Genomic DNA, 24,416 nt, shown 5'->3' on the forward strand with positions numbered 1-24,416 from the left:
TGGGAGACCAAATTGTAGGTGGAAGGATAGAGTGAAAAAGAATCTGAGCGATCGGGGCCTGAACATACAGGAGAGTGAAAGGCGTGCAAGGAATAGAGTGGATTGGAACAATGTGGTATACTGGGGTCGATGTGCTGTCAATGGATTGACATTATTGCATGACAGCAAGAGACTGAGTGTGAACGAATGGAGCCTTTGTTGTCTTTTTCTAGCGCTACCTCGCACACATGAGGGGGGAGGGGGATGGTATTCCATGTGTGGCGAGGTGGCGATGGGAATAAATAAAGGGAGACAGTGTGAATTGTGTGCATGGGTATATATGTATGTATGTGGCTGTGTGTGTATATATATGTGTACATTGAGATGTATAGGTATGTATATTTGCGTGTGTGGACGTGTATGTATATACATGTGTATGGGGGTGGGTTGGGCCATTTCTTTCGTCTGTTTCCTTGCGCTACCTCGCAAACGCGGAGACCGACAAAGCAAAATAAATAAATAAAATAAATATCTATATATATATATATATATATATATATATATATATATATATATATATATATTTTCTGGGAAAACATTTTCAAATGTTACAAGATTGATAGATTTTTTTCTTTTCAATATATGAAAATTGCCACACTGAGGCACATTAGATATCTAAAGTAGCCATAGTCAGTGGGTTAATGAGTAATGAGTAAATGGTAAACATTGAGACATTGGAAATAGATATCAAAAAAGAAAATTCACTTTATTTGAATTGTCATTTTGAAGCAGTATTGAAGCAAAATGTGGACACTGGTAAGATTTCAATAATGATGACCCCTACAGAAGTAGGATATTTGGAGGAATCTCAGTAATTTCAAAAACATTTCATAGTTTTGGCACCACTCTTTCTCAATGGGGAGGATAGCCTACAAAGTGCTCTGCTCATTAAGAATGTAAAGTGTTGTCATTCTGTTTCTGTCTTGTATCTTAAAGAGTTGACAGTGATCTGTTAGTGTACTTATATATCATTTATGTGTTTTAAGCTGGTATAGTCATTACATATTGGCTGGTTGTGATAGGAAAACTGCCTGTGATATGAGGATATAAAGTGGAAGAGTGTTCAAGGGAAATAAATGGTGGATAAGTGAAAGGAATGGTGTATGCAAGGGAGGTATGTAAAGATGGGTAAGTGAAGACCCTTTTTCCATGGTCATCCCCTTGATTGGAGATCCTGGAGGGAGCAGGGATCAAAGATTCAGACTGGTAGATCCATAGATGGGTATGTTCAATCTGACTGCCTTGGGTAATACACATCTTGCATACATCTAGGCACCTTCATGAGAAAGTGGGCCTATGAACCTGGCCCCTTCAAGAGAGGTAAGCTATCCCCTGTGATGGATGAGCCTGATAAAGATTTGAAAGTTCCCATCTAGATGGGTAATTAAAGTGTCATGAGATGACAAAAGTGTCCAAGGAGATAATGCAGCTTACCCCATCTCTGGTTAGGTGAGGTGGGTCTGACAATATCATTGGTGCTTGCATTGCTTCATCATAATCTGAACAGTACAGGTTACAGTTCATAATGTCATAGAGTAAGAAGAAAGAGAGCTTGGATTGTTGACATATCCAAGAAATAGGAAACTGTTGCTTTAACTTGGTTTCAGTGGGAAGACAATTATCGCAGTCACACGGGACCCAGATGCAGGAGGACACCTGCAGAAGGGGGGTTTTGGTAAACTCTGGTTCATATTGTTGGCTCCACCCCCAGTCTTGATAGGGGAATTGAGAAAAGCACTCTGCTTTCATTACTGAGTTCTAGAACATTTAGACTAAAGTTTGCATTGTAGACCTAACCTGTGACATCGCAGTTTGCATTCAGATCGCAACCTAAATGAAATTAAAAGAAATTTGGATTATAAATCTCCAGGGCACAACACTTGCCATCATGGAGATGAATATAGTAATTTCAATTTTGATAGAAAATGGATGAAATAGAAAGACCCAAGGTTGTAAACAAATAGGGCAAAGTGAATAAAGGAGATAATAGGAAGAATGGCTGAACAGTGATAAACTAGAGAAAATGTGGGTGGAAATTGACAGAGGGGAAGAGCCCTGGCATACTACAAGAATGAATGAGATGACACTATGGGAGGTGACAAGGTAGAGATGGTGAGAATATTATGGAAAGTTACCTGGGAAGTGAAAGTCTGGAAACCACGGTAGACGTTAGCTCACTTAAAGAAAGAGAGAAAGAATACTTTCGAATGTGACTTGTAAAGTGGAGGCTAGGATGTTGCCGCAGACTTTGATGTATATGTGGAGGGAGTCACTGGCTTAGATGTGGAGAAAGAGGGAGATATCATAGTGGGAGGAGTGTGGGAAGCCACAGTGAACACTGACTTAGATATGGAGGGGAAGGGAGAGTTCCCTGTGGAAAATGATGGGAAATGTGGAGGCCAAGAAACCTCACATAGAGACATTCTTCTATTGGTATTACTTTGGTTTCTGCTTCCGAGAGCTGGCTGCTTGTGTTCCCCTATCACTAGCAAGACCACACAATACTTGGCAAGCTGCTGCATCACATGATTATTGTTAGGCCTTCGGCAGCTCAAGGTTGGGCCATTTTGATAACTGCTTCTTTCCTTACATGTCAAAGCTTTGGAACTCTCTACCTTCTCATGTCTTTCCCAATGCTTATGGCCTGGCACATTTCAATGGACTGGTCTTTCATGTCCCCTTACTTCAGTTCACTCAAAAGTCCCAGTGCTTCTCAACCCCATCTTCCACAAACTTTGTGTTTAGTTTTTCTTTTCCAGAGGTGTCTGTAACTTCACCCTCTTACATTCATCATTCATTGCTCATACATTCCAGTCTCCCATATGAACCTCCATGTTGTCATGTTAGCCACATTGCTAACATCTGAGGCTATATGGACTTTTTGTGGAGAGTATATTTAGTATATACTTGCCTGTGAGTACCTTCAATGAGATTTAACAATGATGGTAGGGTATGTGTGTTATGCTTACTGCACTGCTTGCTTGTTGAACTGTTCTGTTTCTCTCGTCTGCCACTATGGTACTCATTTTATATCTTGTTTGTTGGATGATGTTTTATTGACAGCTGCTTCTCTTGTGTAATTGTCAGTTCTAGGCTTATCTGGTATTGCTTTAACCAAGAGTGTAGCTTTTTTTTTGAATGTTTATGTAATCACTCCATGTACACTTAAGAAAAATTTTTCCTTGATGGTCCTATGAATTTTGAAATGATCGATACAACTTGCATTTTCTCGGTAGGGTTGATAAGTGTGAATGTTAGACAGATTTCCAAATACGTATGGTAGCCCCACTTTATAGTTATTGCCATCAAAAGATGAAATCAATAAAGCATTTATTATGGCAAGTGACAGGATTGTTGCTAGCAATCGATGTATTACATTATCACAAAAGCAAGGCTGTCTGTGTAATTATCTTCTACTGCACAGGGAGGGAGTTTTACATTGTGGTCTGTCTTTAGTTGCAAAAGTTCTTAGTATCATACCAGGGATTATTTGGCTTTATAGTGCTATTTCATGGATTTATTATTTAACAATCACGTTCTCTAGTATATTGATTCTCAAATGCTTGGTGTTTGCTTCACTGTGTATTTCTTTTCCTATTGGGACTTTTGGGACTTTGTGTGCAGGTACGGAAATTGTAATTGTCCCATGAATTCTTCATTCAAATTCCTCTTCATTGAATTGAATATGGGGTTTCCCAACACTGGGTTGCAGAAAAGGGGGAGGAACACCACGTTTTCTGATGTAGAAGTGATAACTTATATTGTCATATGTAGAAAATTACAAATAGTTAACTTATGTTAAAGAAAGCAGGCAATTATCTCCACAGAATTCAGCTTACAATACATCAGTTGTATTTATGTATCTGACAGACAGTATGTGGTATTATTTCTTTTATCATTGCTATAGATTTTATTTATTTATTTTTTATTATACTTGACCACCGTTTCCTGAATCTGCGAGGTAGCGCCAGGAAACAGACGAAGAATGGCCTGTCCAATCATATACATATATACATAAATGCGCATATACGTAAACATAACAACATAGATACATACACATACACAGACATATACATCTATACACATGTACATATTCATACTTGCTTCCCTTCATCCATTCTTGGCTCCACCCCACCCCACAGGAAACAGTATCGCCACCCCCTGTGTTGGTGAGGTAGCACCAGGAAAACAGACAAAACTACATTCGTTCACACTGTCTATTGCTTTCATGTGTAATGCACTGAAACTACAGCTCCATCCAGGCCCTACAGACCTTTTATATGGTTTACCCCAGATGTTTTACATGCCCTGGCTCAGTCTATTGGCAGCACATTGACCTCAGTGTACCACATTATTCCAGTTCACTCTGCTATTCCTTGCACGCTTCTCACCCTCCTGGATGTTCAGGTCCCAGTCGCTCAAAAGCTTTTTCACTCCATCCTTTCACCTCCAGTTTGGTCTTCCACGTCTTGTTCCCTCCACCTCAGACACATATATCCCCTTTGTCAACCTTTCCTCTTATTCTCTCATATGTCCAAACCATTTCAGCATACCCACTTCTACTCTCTCATCCACTCTCTTTTTATCACCGCACGTATCTCTTACCTATTCATTACTTACCACTTCACACCATATATTGTCCTCAAACATTTCATCTCATCACATCTACCCTCCTCCGCACAACCCTATTTATAACCCATGCCTCTCAACCATTTGATATTGTTGGAACTACTGTACCTTCAAACATACCCATTTTTGCTCTCTGAGATAACATTCGCTTTCCACACATTCTCCATTGCTCCCAGAATCTTTTCCCCCTCCCCCACCTTATGAGTCACTCACTTCCATTTCCATGATTCCGCTCCCTGCTAAGTCCTCTCCCTGGTGTCAGAAACACTTCACTTTCAATTTATAAGTACATTTCACTGTGTAACACAGTTTTTGTTCCTATGTTGTAAGTGTTATTTCCTAATTGCTTTGCATGAAAATGAGAGAAAAAAAGGCTATTATTCCCTTCAAACTTTTCTTTTGTGACCAGGACTATGATATTGTGAAATTTACCTATTTCCAAGTGAACAGTGGATGAATTTGCACATTTTTATTCACATGAAGTTAGAAAGCAACAACATATGAGTCAAAATTTACATGACTTTACTCTAATGTTAAACAGAAGTGATCACAAAGGATATAGGAGAGAGTTTTTCAAGATTTATGATTGTACTGTAAATCATTTTCATGAATCAGACCTCAGATATAATTTCCCATGTTTTCATTTTATGTTCCTTGGTAGCGGCATTAATGTATATCCAGGTGGAAGCACTTGCTTTGCTCCTCCAAATACACTCCCATGTTCTCTTTGAATTTGTCAAGATGAGTGCCAAGGATATGGACTTTGAGGGACATTCTGCAGCCCATTTTGCTGTAGTTCTTTAGAAGAGTCTCAACCAGCTCCCCATATTTTTCAGCCTTGTGATTGCCCAGGAAGCCCCAAACCACTGTGACAAAGCTGTACCAAGCTGCTTTCTCCTTCCTAGTGAGCTTCTTGGGGAATCCTTGCACCCAAGGATCTTTTTTATCTGTATTCTGATGAAGGCACCACCTTTGACCTTTGCTCCAGACAGCTTAGGGAAGAAGTCTTGAAGGTACTTGAAGGCTGCAGACTCCTTATTTAGAGTTGTGTCAACTTGTTTCATAAGGCCTAATTTTATGTGCAGTGGTGACATCAACACCTTAAGGGAGTTCACCAGTGGCTCCCACTTGACGTTGTGCATCCCCACAGAAAATTCGGTCCGCTGTGGCCAGGCCCGCATGTGATAGTGCGCCACAGTGTCCTTGCTGCCCCAAAGGTGAAGATAGCAGGGAAACTTGGTAAAACCGCCTTGGAGACCGACCCTTCAGGAATGCAAACATTTTGAAGTCTCCAATGACTACCCAGCTGTACTCATCATACTTCAAAGTGTTTAGCAAGGTCTTAACACTGTTGTTTTCTTTGAGGCTCACCGAGGGAGCCAGAGGAAGAGACGGGAACTTGTCCCTGTTATTGAGCAGCATGGCTTTGAGGCCTCTGGATGCGCGGTTAATAAAGAGGCACCACTCGTTCAGGTTACAGGTGATTCCCATTGCCTCGAACAGACTGGTTACAACATTATGGCAGAAGTAGAGCCCATCTTGATGGATGAAGAAGCTGGAGAAACCTAGATGTCGATTCATCTGGTCAGTGATTTGCACACTTTCATCCCACAAGTTCCACTGGGTGAGTGTAGATGTCAAAAGCTTGGCATTGGACTTTGTGATGTGAGACCAAGGTCTCTGATCAAGTCGTTGAGGTCTTTTTGATTGGGGTAGTATGGGTTTCTCTTCATCAGCTGCAACTCAGAAATTATAATCTGGGTCTACAATGTCTTCCTCCCCCTCTGACTTGTTGGTCTGTTTTGATGGAGGCTGCTCTCTCTCAGGAGGAGTGGGTACAGGTAGCTCAGGGCTGTGTGGCATCAAGGTAGTGTACGCAGGTGAGATGAGGTGCCTAGAATTTATCTTGATCCTTGGCAGGCTGGCATGCCAAAATATCCTTGTAGGCCTCACACATCTTAACTAATGCTGCCACGAAGGACTCTCGCATATTTTGATAAATTGGCTGCAGACATAGCAAAATGCGTCTGCCGGATGCTTGCAGCATCTAGATACCATCTCAGAAAAATGTATGTGTATGTATCCTCTTAGGCAGCTAGATCTAAACTGAACTAGTTGGCTAAAGGCCCTTATATTTATACTACTATTTATATTACTGGAAACTTCTAGAAAGTTCTATATCAGCTACTCAGTATAGAATGTATCTGGAATGTTCTGAAAAGTAGGTAAATTTTAAATATCACTGACCTGATCACAAAAGCAAAGTTTCAAGGTAATGATAGCCATTTTCTATACTTTTTAGACATAATCAATTAGAAAATAATGCTACCCATGAACAAAAAAACTAAAATTTTGGTAGTTATAGGTGCTGTTGGATCATATGATTTAGGTTCATAGAGGCCTCATTCTTGTAAATATTCCTCTGACCTAGAAGAGCAGGTCTCTAAAGATAAGAGAAAGGAAGGATGAACAAGATATTTGTTTGCAGTTACTAGATTTGTCTGTGGAATTTTCTTCCTAGACATAGGTTTACCTGTATACAAGTTGCTATGTTGTCCTCAGTTCACCCTTGATGTGATGTGTGGTAATTACTTTTGTCTATGAAAGCATGACAGGTTCATATTTAACACTTATCACCCACTTCTGAAATATCCTTTAAGTTAAACATTGTTTTCAGAGCTTAGAGGGCATCACAAGTGTCATAAAGGTTTTCATTGTTTAAACTACTTGAAATTCATGATGAAATATTCCAAAACAAAAACACCTTATACAATACAGAGCATGGCTCTAATTGGAGATGGAAGGATGAAGTAGAGATAATAAGAATGATCAGTGCCTTAACATGCAGGAAGATGAGAGGCTTTCGACCGAGCCAGTGTATGTGAAGTGGTGGGGAGAAAGCATCTGTGGGCCTGGGTGTGAAAAGGGGGCTGTGGTTTTGATGCATTGGAAGTGATAGCTTGAGAGTGGATGTGAGTAAACTTGGACTATCATCATCTCTTCTTTACACAACCTTGTAAATGTAGGAGACAATGAACAAGTATGGAAAAAAGAATATGGCTCGAGCATTTTGGAAAGAGAATGAAATTACCATCTTGGAACCAAGACCAGTCGTAAAAGTATACTGTTAGAACCTGCTTCAATCCATTGAAATACAAAGCTAACCCTCATATGATCACATCACCAAAACAGAACAGTCCCATGACTGATGTATTGAGAAAATAGAGTATATGATAACCATGGAGTTTACCGAGGAGTTAGTTAGTCTGTGTGACTTAGCTCTGGTTTTTGTACATTATATGCATTAGGTAGAGAATTAATGTGGGCAAATTTGGCCATTATTTTCTGTGACTATTATTTGTATGTTACAGGGAGAGTTTTACATGTGTTGCCTAGTCTTGTGAGCTTTTATTTGTGAATCAGGTCTTTACTCCTGTGTATTATTTCTGCACACACCTAACCCCCACCTTAAGCCAGGTACCCGTTGTTTGGCTTTTTCTGATGCTACCTCACTGAAGTGGGAAAGTCAGTTACGTATAAAGAAAACTATGAAAAATAACCAATTTTCGTCGCTACTTTCCCCAGTAGAAACAACAACCTTTATGATGATATTGTACTTGGCAAAGTTAAAAAAAATGTTGAAGGTATGAATTGTAACTTGGTATTTATTACTGACATTGTATCATTGTGAATGATGATAATGTACAGAAGTTCAAAAAGGTGTATGCTAAAAGAAAGATTTCAAGAGATGGAGACCCATCTGTATCGAACTCCTTCCCAGACTTTGCTGATAGGTAATTACACAGTTTAGTTTTCCGTATTCTTGAACCCTTGTACTTCCTTGTCGAGATATTTTGATTAGGAGTAAACAAGAAAAAACTATTTACATCACCTTTTATTATACCCTAGAGAGGAACTGCAGTACCAAAAATTTCTGGATTTTTCAGAAATGTGTATATAACTTAAAGCATAAAATGTACAACTTTGGAAAATGTTAAAAGCATAAGAATTTTAGCCCTTTTGGTGTGTTAATCCATATATCCACTGTAATCTTTTTGAGAATATACAAGTATTCTAGAAATATATTTCTATACTTTAGTGAAGAAGATTAACTGGATTAATTACAACTGATTTTTTAAAGATGATTGACTAAAATGTTAACTAAAACATTATATGAAAATAAGAAGAATACATTACCTAATCAGGTGAAAGAATCTGTGTTGCATGCTCTTGAAGTTATGCTGCTTTACTGCAAGGCATATGAGGTGTGCCAGGTACACCAACAGGTATACATAATGGATGTATGGGATTTTTTTTTATAACAAAAAGATATGATAAAGGTTTTGATCACAAATATCTGTTATTTTGTAAGAATTTCACACCTTTATTAGATATTACATAATGTGATGGTGCAGATATTAGATGGGCCTCCTTGACATTTTCATATTGACTAACCATTTTATGGAAAATGTATAGGCTTTAGCACGTCACAGCAAAGCATGCGATGCACTCACAAGCATTGATGGTAAATTTTGCCATGTGGCAGTTGGCATGTTGTTCAAGAATTGTGGTAAATTTTGCCCTTTTTCAAGAGGCATGTTATTCAAGAATTATGATGGGATATGCCATAGCTACAGTGAGCGGAAAATGAAATATTTTACTGGAATGTATATTCAATATTGGATTAATAATTTATGTATGAAGATATTGTTTCACATAGTGACAGGCATGGGAGATGATGCAAGCTAAGTTCTCTCAGAAGAGGTATTATATTTAACAGTTAGAAAATGCATTATAAACACCTGGAGCAAATACTTTTCAGTATTATCAGAGAATGTTTTAAATGTCATTGAACAGCTATCAGAAGTCTTGAAGTCTTCATTATTGATCACCAATTTTCTGTGAAAGTGAAGGAAAGTTTTGTGGCTATTATAATGAAGTTATATAATTTTACAGTACATTTGTTTACGTTTTTATTCTTTTCATTCCAGAACTGGGGATTGATGGGTATTACAGGGAAAATTAGTAAGGATCAAATTCCTATGTAACTGAAGGAAACTGGGAAAGCTTCCTTTAGTATTACTGAATCTAGCATATTAAGCACACACATACACACACACACACATACATATATATATATACACACCACCCCCACCCCACTCCACTCCACCCTATCTGTTTGCAGAGAGGTAGGAGTTACTGATCAGCTGGCCTTTGATCTTTGGACTCAGACTTATACAGAGCAGTTTCTCCAACAACAACTTACACTTTTGGTTGCATTAGAGAATGGCAGAAAGGCATTTTTCAGTGGTGTAAGCACTCATCCCTTTTATTTTTTCACTTCATACCTCCTGTATTTTGACTCATCTTTCCTTGCTAAATGACGGAATGATAATGATAATAAAAAAATAGTATCCTTAGCATTGGGAAAACTTTTTCCAGCCAAGGAAATGGAAGGAAGAATATATGGCAACTGTGTTTTGGGGATTGTTGTCATGCGTCTAACAACTCCCTCAGCATTTCTAGAGACAGAAGATAGACAGGACCAGCTTCTTATTGTATAGATTTCTCTAGAGTGTACCGGAACATTTGTGTTTTAATGGTTTTCTGGCCTGAGGTTTAAGAAGGAATGATATCAACCCTCTAGTCCAAAACTGAGTTATAGGGATGAAGAAGAATCCCAGTACCAAGGAATTGCTGGAGATCTTTGACTTGAAAGTAATTAGCGTTAAATGGAATCCTTTTATTTGTATTGGAAAAGATTTTTTTATTTTTTTATTGGATGCATATTTTGATTTATAAAAGATCTGAGGCTAAATGTATATCTATGTTCATTATTGGAAAGGGTTATAGCCATAATTTTTTTTCTTGTATGAGAAAAGTGAACAATCTATTAGAAAGCACATGAAGTTGGGAAATGTAGCATGAAGAAACTTTTGCATAAGTTTCCAATAAATGTTTTTGCAGTTATCATAAATATCAGTTAATATGTTAAGAGTATTTTCACCTTTTCTGGGTAATGTGTAGTTTTAGGGGAGGAAAAATAAAAGTCAAGTGGGCAGGGCTTTGAAGAAGAGGGACATTATCTGGTTATATATATATGTGTGTGTGTGTCTTGTTGGAAAAGATCACAATTGAGTGCATGATCAAGTAAATTCCTTTTAATCCATGGGGAAATGAAACACATAAAGTTCCTAAGTGCACTTTCGTTAAATGATCAGGGGTGATACAAGAAAGAAGTATAACAGTCAGTTGATGTACAATGAAGAGATGTTACTAGGATGCTATTTGGTAAACAAGTGACTACCCAAATGGAGGTCGGGTGCATTCACATATGGCGATATGCGTATCATAAGATTTATTTTGTGGACCAGAAAGGGCACTATCAACAGTAAAGCTATCCAATTTGTATAGATCTTCATTAATATTAATGTTACATTTCTTTGTGTGTTTGATAATAGAAGCTTCAGTTATATTTCTCTTGGTACATTAAAGGATTTAAGCAACATGGGAAGTGAGATTATTACTAAAAGGTTCTTGGTGTTAAGGGGAAGTTTGGGTTTAACTCTATGAAGTGATTTCTTTGCCAACTTAGGGGTTTATCACTGAAAGATCTGGGATACTTGGATCCAATAGAATAAATCTTCTCAAACTCATCATCAATGAACTCTTGATTGCATATACGTAATGCCCTAAGGAACATAGACTGGAGTGATGATAATGTAACTTTGTCATTTGTCATGTTGAGCTGAGTAATAATTGATATATGAGTTCAACATGACAGAGTGAAATTATCATCATTCCAGTCTATGTTCCTTAGGGTATTACGTATATGCAGTCCAGAGTTTATTGATGATGAGTTTGAGAAGATATATTGTATTGGATCCAAGTTAAAGTATCTTAGATCTTTCATCAATAAATCTCTGAAGTTGGCAAAGAAATCATTTTATAGAGTTAAACCCAAACCTTCCCTTGACACCAAGAACCTTTTAGTTCTCACTTTTAGTAATGATTTTACTTCCCATGTTGCTTAAATCCTTTAATGTAAATGTTGCGTTCACCAACAACAATACTATAAAGAATATCTTAATCAGGAACTCACCAGGAAATCCTCTTGGGTACATTTATTAAGTGCCATGTAGAAATTGTGATAAGTTTTATGTTGGGCAGACTGGTAAGGGTCTTTCTGTTAGACTAAAGCAACATAGACATACTGTAAGAACAGGACAAAAATCAAATGCCTTGTTTAATCGTGTAGAAAATTGTGATCATTGTATTGACTGGAGCAATGCCATCTCAGTTATTAACTCTTAACTCTTGTACCAAGAGAAATATAACTGAAACTTCTATTATTAGATGCACAAAGAATTGTAACATTAATGTTAATAAAGGTCTGTACAAATTGGATAGCTTTATTGTTGATAAAATTTGTAAACAATTCCCTTTCTTGTCCACATAATAAATTTAATGATATGCATGTTGCCAGACTTGAATGCACTTGATCTCCATTTGGGTAGTCATTTGTTTGCCAAATGGTGTCCTAGCTACATCTCTTCATTGTTTATCAACTGACTGTTATATTTCTTTCTTGTATGTCCCCTGATGATGTGGTCATTGTGATAATTACATGAAAATGCACTTGGGAACTTATAAGTGTTTCATTTCCCTGTGGATTAAAAGGAATATATATATATATATATATATATATATATTGATAAATTGTTGATATATATATATATATATATATATATATATATATATATATATATATATATATATATATATATATATCATTGTGGTGGGATAAAATTTGTATTTTAGGCTATGATAAGGTAAAGGACTTGGGTTGTGTTTTATGAATCAGTCTTATCATTCAAGTATATGAAAAAGCCATATTTGTTCGACCTATGTGGATAATTGAAACTGTATTGAAGAATAAGTGTTTAAAAACAACATACTGGACTTAACACTTAGATTATTTATTGCATTGTGTGATATCTAGTTGATTTTGAAGAGGTAGTGAATGTCAGGCAGCTTCACTATCTTATGTATGAAAGTGTATATCTAATGGACAGTGTGATTTTGATCCAAAAAGAATGCAGTAAGACATGTGATATGGAAAATGAATGTGAAAAGTTATATTTCATGATGCATAGAAAAAAGGTGTTCTGAATATTCATTGGCAGTGAATTAGAATCGACACTGAAAAAAAGTGTGACATTACAGCTTCTCTCCTAGAATTGCTTTAACTGTTCTTAAGATTTTTTCCTCGATGTCCAGTGTATTGAATTATTTTTTTTACTGCTCTCTGGCATTGAAGTGCCAATATTCTCATAGGAAATACTAATTAGAATATGATTGCCAGCATCCAGTGACCTTCAACCCAAATGAAATGTGATGAAATGCTGAAACTTACCCAAATTGCCTCTAACCTGACCCAGTTCATGCCTATCTCTTGGTGCCTTTATACACCACAACTTCCCTTACCTTCAGAGCAGTACTCATTTTTGTAATGTCATTTAGTACTAAGAAAATATCTTGGAAAAATACTCAGAAATTGTTACTGGATTATTAGAGGGTAAGTTTTGAGAGCTGCACTAGACTGAATCAGTATTCGTCAAAATGATTTCAGTCATGATGTTCCATTTTTCTTTTATAGGCACCATACTAGATAGAAATTATACAGAATTGGGCAAAGCTTAGAAGCCAAGGGAAAATGTGGACATAAAGATCTAATGAAAATGAGCAGATACCATTGAAAAAGTTGAAGCTAGGAACAGAAACTAAATTTGAGTGTTTCATATGAAAATTAGAGAATGTATTATTGAGATGGCAATGTAAAATCTCTGTTGATAAGAGAGTAGATAATAAGCCCCAGATATGTTATGATAAATCCTGTACAGGTCAGATATCTTAATCTCATGTAGTACAGGAGCTGAAAACATCAGTAAGTCACACAACATACTGAGGATGCTTGCATCATCTTGTATTTTCTTTATTACCTGGCAATGAACTGGAAGTGTGTTGACTTTACAATTTATTGAGAAGTACATGGATTTCCCTTTGTTTATGTTTTGATCTAGTGCTATTATGTCAGCAGCCAGTTTCAAATGAAGATGGAGGGAAAAGTGTTTCTTGGCTGTTTTTAAAAATGCCAAGACTTATGCAACTATTGAACTCTTCCAAGACGCATTGGAACTTTGATTTGTATGTAATCTACTGAAGAAAATATATTGTAAATTTGGGGAGCAGAAGTGAGGATTAACTGGACACAGTAAGATTTTCACTGTGAATGCCAGCAGAGTTGGGCAAGGACCACAAGTGTCAGCAGTCTGTGTTCAGAGTGCCTATTCAGATCAAAAGGAAGCAGTTTTATGAATTTTTAATTGCAGTATCATCACTATAAGGTAAGAATATTATGATTTCTGCTGTAGCTATATTGGTTAGATTAGGTAAGGTTTTCTTTTATTTGAACTCATTAAAACTTTACCTGACTTATCTAGATGCTGTTTTAAGTGGATTATCATTGTATGACATATACTTATGTGTTCACCCAACTCTTTCCTCATTGCTTCAAAGCCCTGCCCATTATCATTGGGTAACATAACACTTTAAGCGTATCAGTTGCTTTTTATGGTAAGTAAGAACTCTCATTAAGATATGAAAGAAATTATCACTGGATAGATTGTAGAAGTTTTGTGATGAATTATTGATCCAGTTTCATGCACACTTCTTATAGATGTTTTCCACTGATCTCTTCATTTGAAATTTGAATGTGCAAGTAGATTTAGATTTGCCAAATTTACTGATAACTCATTCCTTCATACACACTATATTTTTATTTTTTCCAGAGAGAACAATTATTATAAAACTTTATCTTTCAATTGCTTAGATGATTTAAGAGATATGAATAATTAAGATGCATCTTAGAATGTTTAACCCTCTGGCCATGTAATGAATTTCATTTGTATTGGAGTCAGTTTTCCAGCAAAATATAGACATGGTAATTGGACCTTTTTACTGATTTTTTATTAATGCAGATCCTTCAGTTTTCCATGTTTAGAATTGATATTTCTTTAAAAAGATTTGGTAGGGGAAGAAAAGGGAAATCAAAATGAAATATTTATGGATTATGCCTAGGGTAAGATGAGGAAAATCAAAGTATTTATGGATGGTGCATGCAGGATGCCATAGATTTCTTTAAATGTAAAGATTTCTTGCTCCTTACATTCATAATGATGATTGAATTGTAAAGTGCATAAAAAAAGAATGACATAGCTGGATTTAAGGGGATGGTAAGTAGTATCACATTGCCAACTCATAAAAAACATGGTAGATTATCAACTGATCAACAAAATTTTTACTTTTTTTTTCCCACAAACTGAAATAGGTGGGCTTTATAGTACTTTTCATGCTGAATTTGAATCTTTTTAGAATTTTTCTATCAGGCACAGGAAACAATAGAACTTCAAGTAACCAAGTTGCATTCTAAGTAAAAGTGCCAGAACCTTTAAGTCACCACATACATTCCACTTAAAGTCTCCATGCTTAATTTCTTCCCCCCCAAAAAGCTTCATGTTATCATACAGTTTCTTCATGTTTCCTGCTTGACCCAGAGGAATAGAGAGGAACTTATTTCCATTATGCCACAACCTTTAAGTCATCACATATATTCCACTTATAGTCCCCATACTTAATTAAAAAAAAAAAAAAAGCTTCATTAATCATATAGTTTCTTCATGTTTACTGTGTCACCCAGAGGAATGGAGGGAGCTTATTTCCAATATGAAGTAGAACTGCTTTCAGGCTTACTTTTGATGAGTCAGTAAACAATCACATCTGTGTTGTATTTGTGGCCAAGTGCCATCACAACAGAACGAATATTGTTGCAAAATACTAGACCATGTTCAAGAGAGAAAAATTCTTTGAAAATGACTTGGCAATCACAATAAAAACTAACTATAGTGTCATTCTGGAGATTTCAGCTCTTTAACTTGGAACCCAAAAATTGGCTTGCTTAGACAAATTCAAATCATGGATGAGATCATTAAGAGCTCTCCGACTTGGCAAATGTGGTTCCCTTGAAGAACAGCTTGCTTCAAATGCTGGATCCATATTGTCCTCGACTTGGTCTGCTTTCTCATCACCAGACTTATCGTCACTCAGTGTCATGTTTCATGGAGGCTATGGCACAGGTATGTCCTGAGTGTGAGGTACTGACCTCAAAGCAGATGGTAAATTAGGATATTTAATAGTATGCTTGGATGTTGATGCTATACCATTTATATTTGTCAGGCAGTAGTAGCAGTCCGAAGTGTGATCTTTGGGTTCTTTCCGAACCACAGGAATGGCAAAAGGCTTACAGCGTGAACCTTTTGTCCATGCTGTGAGAAGCCTGACACGTGACTCAACAAATATGGGGGGTCCAACATTTATCCTAGTCACTTACTTTACAAAGTAATGCTCATAGCATTTTTTTTTAATGTGGGGTGTGAAAGAACATTTTTGCAATATGAATGTCTGCAGATAGAGCAGAAAGAATTCAGACTATTTACACCGTTTCTCAGCATTATAACGGTGGATGGGGTATCAGCACAACACTTGAATACACAAAATCACAATCCATTAACAGAGTAGAAAAGACATTGTTTAGACATTGAGTTTTAGCCTGCAGCTGACAAAGAACTGCTACTCAGGAGTGGGCATTGTTTGAATGTCCCACCATTTCCAGTCATGTTTCTGCAGGCCCCTGGTGACTCATTTATCTTGGCTTGTGCTTTCAAAAAGAAGCTGTTGCACTTCATAAACAATGAAAACAGTTGTGTTAGTTAAACTTTTTGTTTCAAATGGTCTGTAGTGCACTGGTTCATATATACTCTATGTAATGATACGCGAGTGTATTAGAACAAAAAACTATAGGTGATAGAGAAATTCTGAAAACATATTTGGATTCAGCAAGCAAAAATTCATAAAAATTTTTTCATGGGACAAAATCTTTTTTGACCAGCGGGAGACAGCGACAAAGCAAAATAAATAAAAAAAGATAATATATATATATATATATATATATATATATATATATATATATATATATATATGTATATATATATATATATATATATATATATATATATAATATATATATATATATATATATATATATATATATATATATATATATATATCCCTAGGGGTAGGGGAGAAGGAATACTTCCCATGTATTCCCTGTGTGTCATAGAAGGCGACCAAAAGGGGAGGAGCGGGGGGGGCTGGAAATCCTCTCCTCGGTTTTTTTTTTTTTTTTTTTTTTTTTTTTCATTTTCCTAAAGAAGGAACAGAGAAGGAGACCAGGTGAGGATATTCCCTCAAAGGCCCAGTCCTCTCTTCTTAACGCTAGCTCGCTAATGCAGGAAATAGCGAATAGTATGAAAAAAAAAGTAATGAAAGGGTAAGAGAGATGTGTGGTAATAAAGAGTGTGGTTGAGAGAGCAGAAGAGGGTGTTTTGAAATGGTTTGGTCATATGGAGAGAATGAGTGAGGAAAGATTGACAAAGAGGATATATGTGTCAGAGGTGGAGGGAACGAGGAGAAGTGGGAGACCAAATTGAAGGTGGAGAGATGGAGTGAAAAAGATTTTGAGTGATCGGGGCCTGAACATGCAGGAGGGTGAAAGGCATGCAAGGAATAGAGGGAATTGGAACGATGTGGTATACTGGGGTCGACGTGCTGTCAATGGATTGAACCAGGGCATGTGAAGCGTCTGGGGTAAACCATGGAAAGTTTTGTAGGGCCTGGATGTGGAGAGGGAGCTGTGGTTTTGGTGCATTATACATGACAGCTAGAGACAGTGTGAATGAACGTGGCCTTTGTTGTCTTTTCTTAGCACTACCTCGCACGCATGCGGGGGAGGGGGTTGTCTTTTCATGTGTGGCGGGGTGACGACAGGAATGAATAAAGGCAGCAAGTATAAATTGTGCACATGTGTATATATGTACATGTTTGTGTATGTATATATATGTATACGTTGAAATGTATGGGTATGTATATGTGCGTATGTGGACATGTATGTATATACATGTGTATGTGGGCAGGTTGAGCCATTCATTTGTCTGTTTCCTTGCGCTGCCTCGCTAACTCGGGAGACAGCGACAAAGTATAATAAATTAATAGAATATATATTTTTATTATATTTTACTTTGTCGCTGTCTCCCGCGTTAGTGAGGTAGCGCAAGGAAACAGACGAAAGAATGGCCCAACCCACCCACATACACATGTATATACATGTACATCCACACACGCAAATATACATATATACACATGTACATAATTCATACTGTCTGTCCTTATGCATTCCCATATATGTATTATATAACATAATGCTTATAACTAGGAACAAATTATAAAGGTTTGCCAGAATTGATTAAAGCACTGGATTGAAAGGGATGATAAGTAGACTTGTGGTACCTGGAAGCATTTGTTAGAAACAATGTGATATCGTTAACTGCCTGTTATAATACATATCACACTTACACAGCACATGCTGACATTATAATGTCCATAAATTACCTGAGGAAAATATAGTTGAAAGAAAAGAGAGAGATTAATGAATCAGGAAGGTCAAGGGATTGATATTCCTCTTTAGAATGGTGATGGAACCTCAGCAGAACAGAGCATTTTAACCCTCTAAAACAACATAGAGACAAGCCATGTGACAAGTAAAGTTCCATTTATTTGTAGGTTGCTAAATGAGTCAAATGCAGTTTTTGCATCCTTCACTGAAACACACACTAAAGACTGCATGAATAGTGAGGTGTGGATCCCAAACTACAAACTGTACAGATGTGACAAGACTAGAAGAGGAGTTAGACTGTATTTAATAGACACTCCTTCAACAACTGAACTCATGAACTCCTCAAATGACGTAGTAGAAGCATTCATTGTCAAGGTTAAAGACCCATATCTCATCATTCCATTAACCTATAGGCCATCATATGCAGAGCCTCACAATTTTATGGAACAAGTAAGAAACTGAAGTATGTCTTTACCTCATCAAACACCCAGTCCCAAATGTACATTAAATAGAGGCAGGCAGGAAATGTCATTGTAGCTGAAACTGCTGACAATGGAAGCAGCTTGGACAAACAGCAGCGAAAGGGAGTTATTCTGAATATGTGAAAAGTTCTCCCTTATTCAACAAATAACAAAACCAAGAAGAAATAACACTCAAGACTCAGACAGAACATATGTATAAATGGAAGTTTTAAATGATTTCAGTTTTGATATTAAAAGTTTAAGTCACTGAGTATGGAATAGTGTTTGAAAGGAGGCATTTGATATGAATAAATGCAATGTTATTAGGTCTAGCAGGGTTAAGGGACATGTTTGAATAGAGAAAAATTGGGGAAGTGAAGAGGTATAGATACTTGGGAGTGGACATGGCAGTAAATTGGACAATGGAAGCAGAAGTGAGTCATGGGGATGTGTGTGTGAACATTCTGGGAGTGCTGAAGAATGTGTAGAAAGATGGGACTTTATCTAGGACAAAATGGGTCTATTTGAAGGACCCAACAATATTATATGGATGCCAGGCATGGGCTATAGATAAGGCTGGGTGGAGGAGGATGGATGTGTTGGAAATGAAATGTTTGAGAACAATATGTGTGAGGTGGTTTGATAGAGAAATAATGAAAGGGTAGGAAAGAGGTATGGTAATGAGAGTGTGATATAGAGAGCTAAAGAGGGTGTGCTGAAATGGTTTGGACATATGGAGAGAATGAGTGAGGAATGGTTAACAGAAACGGTATATGTCAGAAGTGGAAGGAACAAGAGAATGGGGAGATCAAATTGGAGATGGAGGGATGGAGTGAAAAAAAATTTGAGCAATTGATGCCTGAACATGCAAAAGGGTGGAAGACATTCATGTGGTAGAGTGACTTTGAATAATGTGGTGTACAGGGGTTAACATACTGTTAGTGGACTGAACTAGGGCATGTAAAGCATCTGGAGTAAACCATGGAAAGGTCTGTGAGGCCTGGTTGTGTAATGGGATCTGTGGTTTCTGTGCATTACACATTACAACTTGAGAATGGATTTGAGTGGATGTGGCTTTTAATCATCTGCTCGTGGTGCTATCTTGCTTTTGTAGGAAACAGCCATCAGATATGAAAAAATAGCAAGCGGGTAAGTTGGGATGATGTGATTATTAAAATATCTGTGACGCACTGGTAAACCTTGCTGATTTCCAAACACCTTGGTACTCCAAATATGCAACAGACATATGCCAGCAAGAAGAAAGCACAAAAGTTCTATGGTAGAATGAGAAAGATGAGCACTATACAGGAAGCATAAAAAAAGAATTGGGTGTCATCAGAAGAATCCACCTAGCAAAAAAGAGAGAACCAGTCAAATGAATCGTGGGACATTAGATCCATAAACTAAAACATTTCATATGAAACTACAAGAAGAAAAAGCCATTATTGAAATAATAAACCAAAATACTATTACTTGTTTGAAAAATGCAAATCTGGGGCCACAAAGGTCATTATCCTACTAAAAACAGAGGGTACTTTTATAGATGACTGTCAGGAGATGAGCAATATTCTAAAAAAGGGAATATGAATCAGTATTCACTGAGCTAAAAACCACATCAAAGACAAATGACCCAACAGACTTCTTCCTAAACATTAGTCCTCTAAGTCTGCACATAGAAGATATTATCTCAACACAGGATTTTGAAAGGCCATTTAGAGTATACCTATGCACTTGAACCCACATGTCTAGACTCATGGAACTGTCTTCATAAGTTTTTGAAATGCCAAACACCTCCAGTAAGAGCACCAAATATCCTTTTGAGAAAAGTCTAGATTCTGACATCATTCCTGAGACCCTGAAACTGACTCGGATCACCCCTCTCCACAAAGGTGGAAAAAACAGTCCTGAAAAAGTATCGACTGATAGCATTAACATTACATTCTTCAAAAAAGAAAATCTTTAAAGGCAAATTGGCTGAATTTATGGAAGTGAATGATATAACTCAGGATAACATAGTTGTAGGACAGAAAGATCTTGCATCTTTCAGTTGCTTGACCACTATGATAGGATTGATGAAGCTGTGTAAAAGAAACAGAATGATGGCATGATCTACAGACTTTGCATAGCATTTGAAAAACGTGACTATGGTGTCATTGCACAAAAGATGTGAAAGATTGGAATAATGGGAAAAATTTGGAGATGGATACACAACTTTTTAACTAAACTGACCATATTACATAGTTGTAAACCTTGCCATCTGGTACTTCAGCGATAAGCTGTTCCACAAGGAACTGCACTTTCACCCTTCTTGTTCCTCATTCCTATATCTGACAGTGATACAAGCACAAGCCACAGTTTCACACTATTCTTTGCTGATGATACAAGAATAGATATGAAATTCACATCAATAGAAGATGCTTGTAGGCTGCAAAGAGACAACCTAAGTCTTTAAGTGGTCAGTTGAGAACAACATGTTATTCACTGGAGATGAACTTCAACTACTGCAGCATGAGAAAAATGAAGAATCGAAAACAATACAGAGTGCCAGACAGACATACAGACTCTTTCATAAACTAATTGGGTATGTGAAAGTCTGCAGTAATAATGTCTCGTGACATAACCTTAAGCAAAGGGATGGTAGGCTCAATCATACAGCCCTTTAATACAAAAGAAGAAAAACCAGTGATGATGATATTCAAGGTGCTAATTCTTTCACAAAATGAATATTGCTGCATTCTAACATCACCATACAAGGCATGCAAAATTGCAAAATAGCAGAATTAGAAAGTGTACAGAGATCATTTACAGCCCATATTGATGTAAAGGAACTAAATAATTGGGAAAATAGGAAATCTCTAAGGCTATGCTTCTTGGATTACATACAGGAGAGGTATATCGTCATCTGTTCCTGGAAAATCTTGGAAGATATAGTTCCCAACGTACATTCAGAAATGACATCATACTGGCATGACAGGCATGGAAGGCCTTGTAAAATGATACCTGTGAAATCCAAAGATGTGACATGCACTAAGAGAGAGGACACCCTAGACATTTAGAGCCCAAGATTCTTTCAACACCTTACTTCCTTTTATCAGAAATACATTGGGATATACAGTATAGAAGTTTAAGAGTGCACTGGACAAGTATGTACAAAACCAGGCTGTAGGGTAGGTAGGCCTGTGGGCTGTGGCATCCACCAGTTTGGTTGACCAGCGACCCAACCGAGTCACCTGGGCTCAGCCCAGGCTATGGAGATAGAAGTCTCCTGAAAACTTCCCTAGGTATTCACCATCTGAATGAGTCATTGTGTTAAATTTCTGCTAGCCACCACATAGGAGAAGCACTTTAGAGGACCTTGGCACCATTTCCTGGTTCGGGAATGGTTGGTTTTTTTTTTGACAGCTGTGGCCAAATAGTTGAATTTGGTAGTGAGAAGGCACAAAGTGCCTCATGACTTTAATTGTAATTGATGGCCAAAGGGTTAAATGAAATTTCTTTAGCTAACTTTTAATGCATCTTTGAAATTTGGAATAAAAATTGTTCTGCCAACTTGTATTCTTAAATTGATTGTTTTTCCAGCAATGTCTTTGTTAGACTTAGTCAGAAAGTCTAAGAAGGGAAAGATTTTCTTTAAAAACTTAATTTGGTAAAGGTTAGTTATTTTTTTGAAATTAAGTTAGTTCTACTGTTGACCCTCATTCAAAAGTTAAACATTTTGGTTGTAGATTTCTTACCAGCATAGAGAATATTGAAATTTCCACAAAGATAGGTGTTGGTTATGCTGGTCAGGTTCTGCAGTTAGGGAGTGTGTCTTGGGGACATGTGGAGGGGGACATGTGCATGAGTTGATAATGTTGTAGTTGGCACTGCAAAATTTTTATATATGTATTTTATTTCTAGGATGTTGTTATTGTCTGTGAGCTGTTTTGTGGTGTCACTGGTGTTGGAGAAAGATATGGTTTGGTAGATGAGTGTTATGGGTCCTCTGTGTCTCTGTTTTGCCATTTCTTACGGTTTTGTAGTTGTAGAAGGGTGGCAGGGTAGATCCAGTTACGAATCTGGTTTCCTGGATTAGGGCTTTGTGAATGTTGTGTTTTCTGAGTTGGTTGAGCATTTCTTTGTGTTTACTTCTGTTGCTTTTGGTTGTATGTTTAGTTTGTTGCTGGGGTTCTGTGGAATAAAATAGTTTGTTTGTAAAGAAAGAGTATGTGCGTCAAATGACGATGTGTGTTGGGTGCTCGAGTTGAAGGTGAAAGGCTTTGTGATGGAACAGAACTAATATACCATCAAATATACCTATTTTTTGCCCTTAAAGAATGTGACCTCTCTTTCTGCACATTCATCAGTGTACTCTAAACATCTGTCCCCACACTCACCCTATGGACCACTTCAGCTTCTATGGTTCCATTCGCTGCCATATCCACTCCCAGGTATTTAAAACATTTAAGTAGCTCCTAGTTCTTTCCATTCAGACTCATACTCCAAACAGCTTGTCTCTCTTCATTGCTAAGCCCAAAACCTTGTTTTTCTTCACATTTACCCACCATTCATATTCATAAACAAATTAAACAGCCATAAAAATGTCACATATCCCTGCTGCAGATCCTACTTTACCCTCTTCTTGCCTGGAGACACAGCTCACTTTCTTGATAACTAGTCTTCACTACTACTAGCACCTTTCCTGCTACACCATATATTCACAGCACCTTCCACTGATCATCTTCATCAACCTTATCATACACTTTCTCCAGATCCATGAATGCCACTTACAAGTTATTCTGTTTCAATCAGTATCTCTTGCCCACAATCTACAAAACAAGTGCTGGATCCATACATCCTTTACCACTCTTAAAATTACATTGTTCCTCTTCAGTCTGGAACTATGCATGTCACCATCCTGTCAGTCACCACTCTATCAGATACACTCAGCACACTTAAACTGTTGTATTCTGAACATCAGTTTTTTCCCCTTGCCTTTATATATTGGTACTATACTGCCATTCAGCTTCTCCTCATCATCTCACCATGATACATACATACACTGAAAGTTCTAACAAACCAGTTAGCAGCAAAATTATCCTCTTTAGAAATTCAACTGCAATCCTGTGCTCTTGAGCCACTGTGCTGTACTACTTCTTACTTAAGCCTTTTACCATCTCTTCCTTTTTCGCCAAACCACTTACTATGACTATCTCGCTCTGTATACCTCCATGTCCAAAACATTCTACGTCTTCCACCCTCTCATTGAACCCATTTAATAGCCCTTCAAGTTACCTACTCCAGCTCCTCTTCACCTAATTTCTGCATGTTACCACTTCCCCATTTGCCCCCTTCATTATTATAGTTGCTAAGCAGCTAGTGAGTGTTATGAGTGTATATTGTGTGGTTTCTAATTTTGTTGAATTTGCTTTCTAAGAGGTTGGAAGGCCAGGAAGGTGAGGCACAATTTAGAGCAGTGTGATTGAATTTTTTTGTAGAGAATATTAGGGGAATCTATTTCTTCTCCAAATCTGGTGCCAGTTAGTATTCTCGTGTAAGTTAGTGTGTGTGTGTGTTGCTTTTGTGTCAAGTGATATTATTGTGGGGAGTGAATGTCTTTTGTGTCTTATGTGATGCCTTTAAAGATTTGTGTTATGTTCAGTGAGAGTGACTGTTCAAAGGGACTAGAGGATATGCACTTGATTTGTGTGTCTGGGGTTAGAGTGATCAAAGGCTAC

The 24,416-nt window shown here is 37.3% G+C and overlaps 1 protein-coding gene across 25 annotated transcripts in view; it reads left to right on the forward strand.

Moving 5' to 3' along the window:
• alph (protein phosphatase alphabet) overlaps positions 1-24,416 on the forward strand; it is a 217,465-nt gene that overhangs the window by 115,911 nt on the left and 77,138 nt on the right. For 6 of the 25 annotated variants that reach the window (XM_071694618.1, XM_071694609.1, XM_071694628.1 and 3 more), the window contains exon 2: positions 13,769-14,075. The exons of 11 other annotated variants lie outside the window; for them this stretch is intronic. The gene's annotated coding sequence lies outside the window, so the exon portion shown is untranslated. Of the gene's footprint in view, positions 1-13,327; positions 14,076-24,416 lie in introns of all 25 variants that reach the window. 8 more of the 25 variants (XM_071694624.1, XM_071694617.1, XM_071694608.1 and 5 more) reach the window with 3 other exon arrangements.

This window comes from Panulirus ornatus, chromosome 57 (genome assembly GCF_036320965.1).
Source record: "Panulirus ornatus isolate Po-2019 chromosome 57, ASM3632096v1, whole genome shotgun sequence".
Lineage (NCBI taxonomy): Eukaryota > Metazoa > Arthropoda > Malacostraca > Decapoda > Palinuridae > Panulirus > Panulirus ornatus.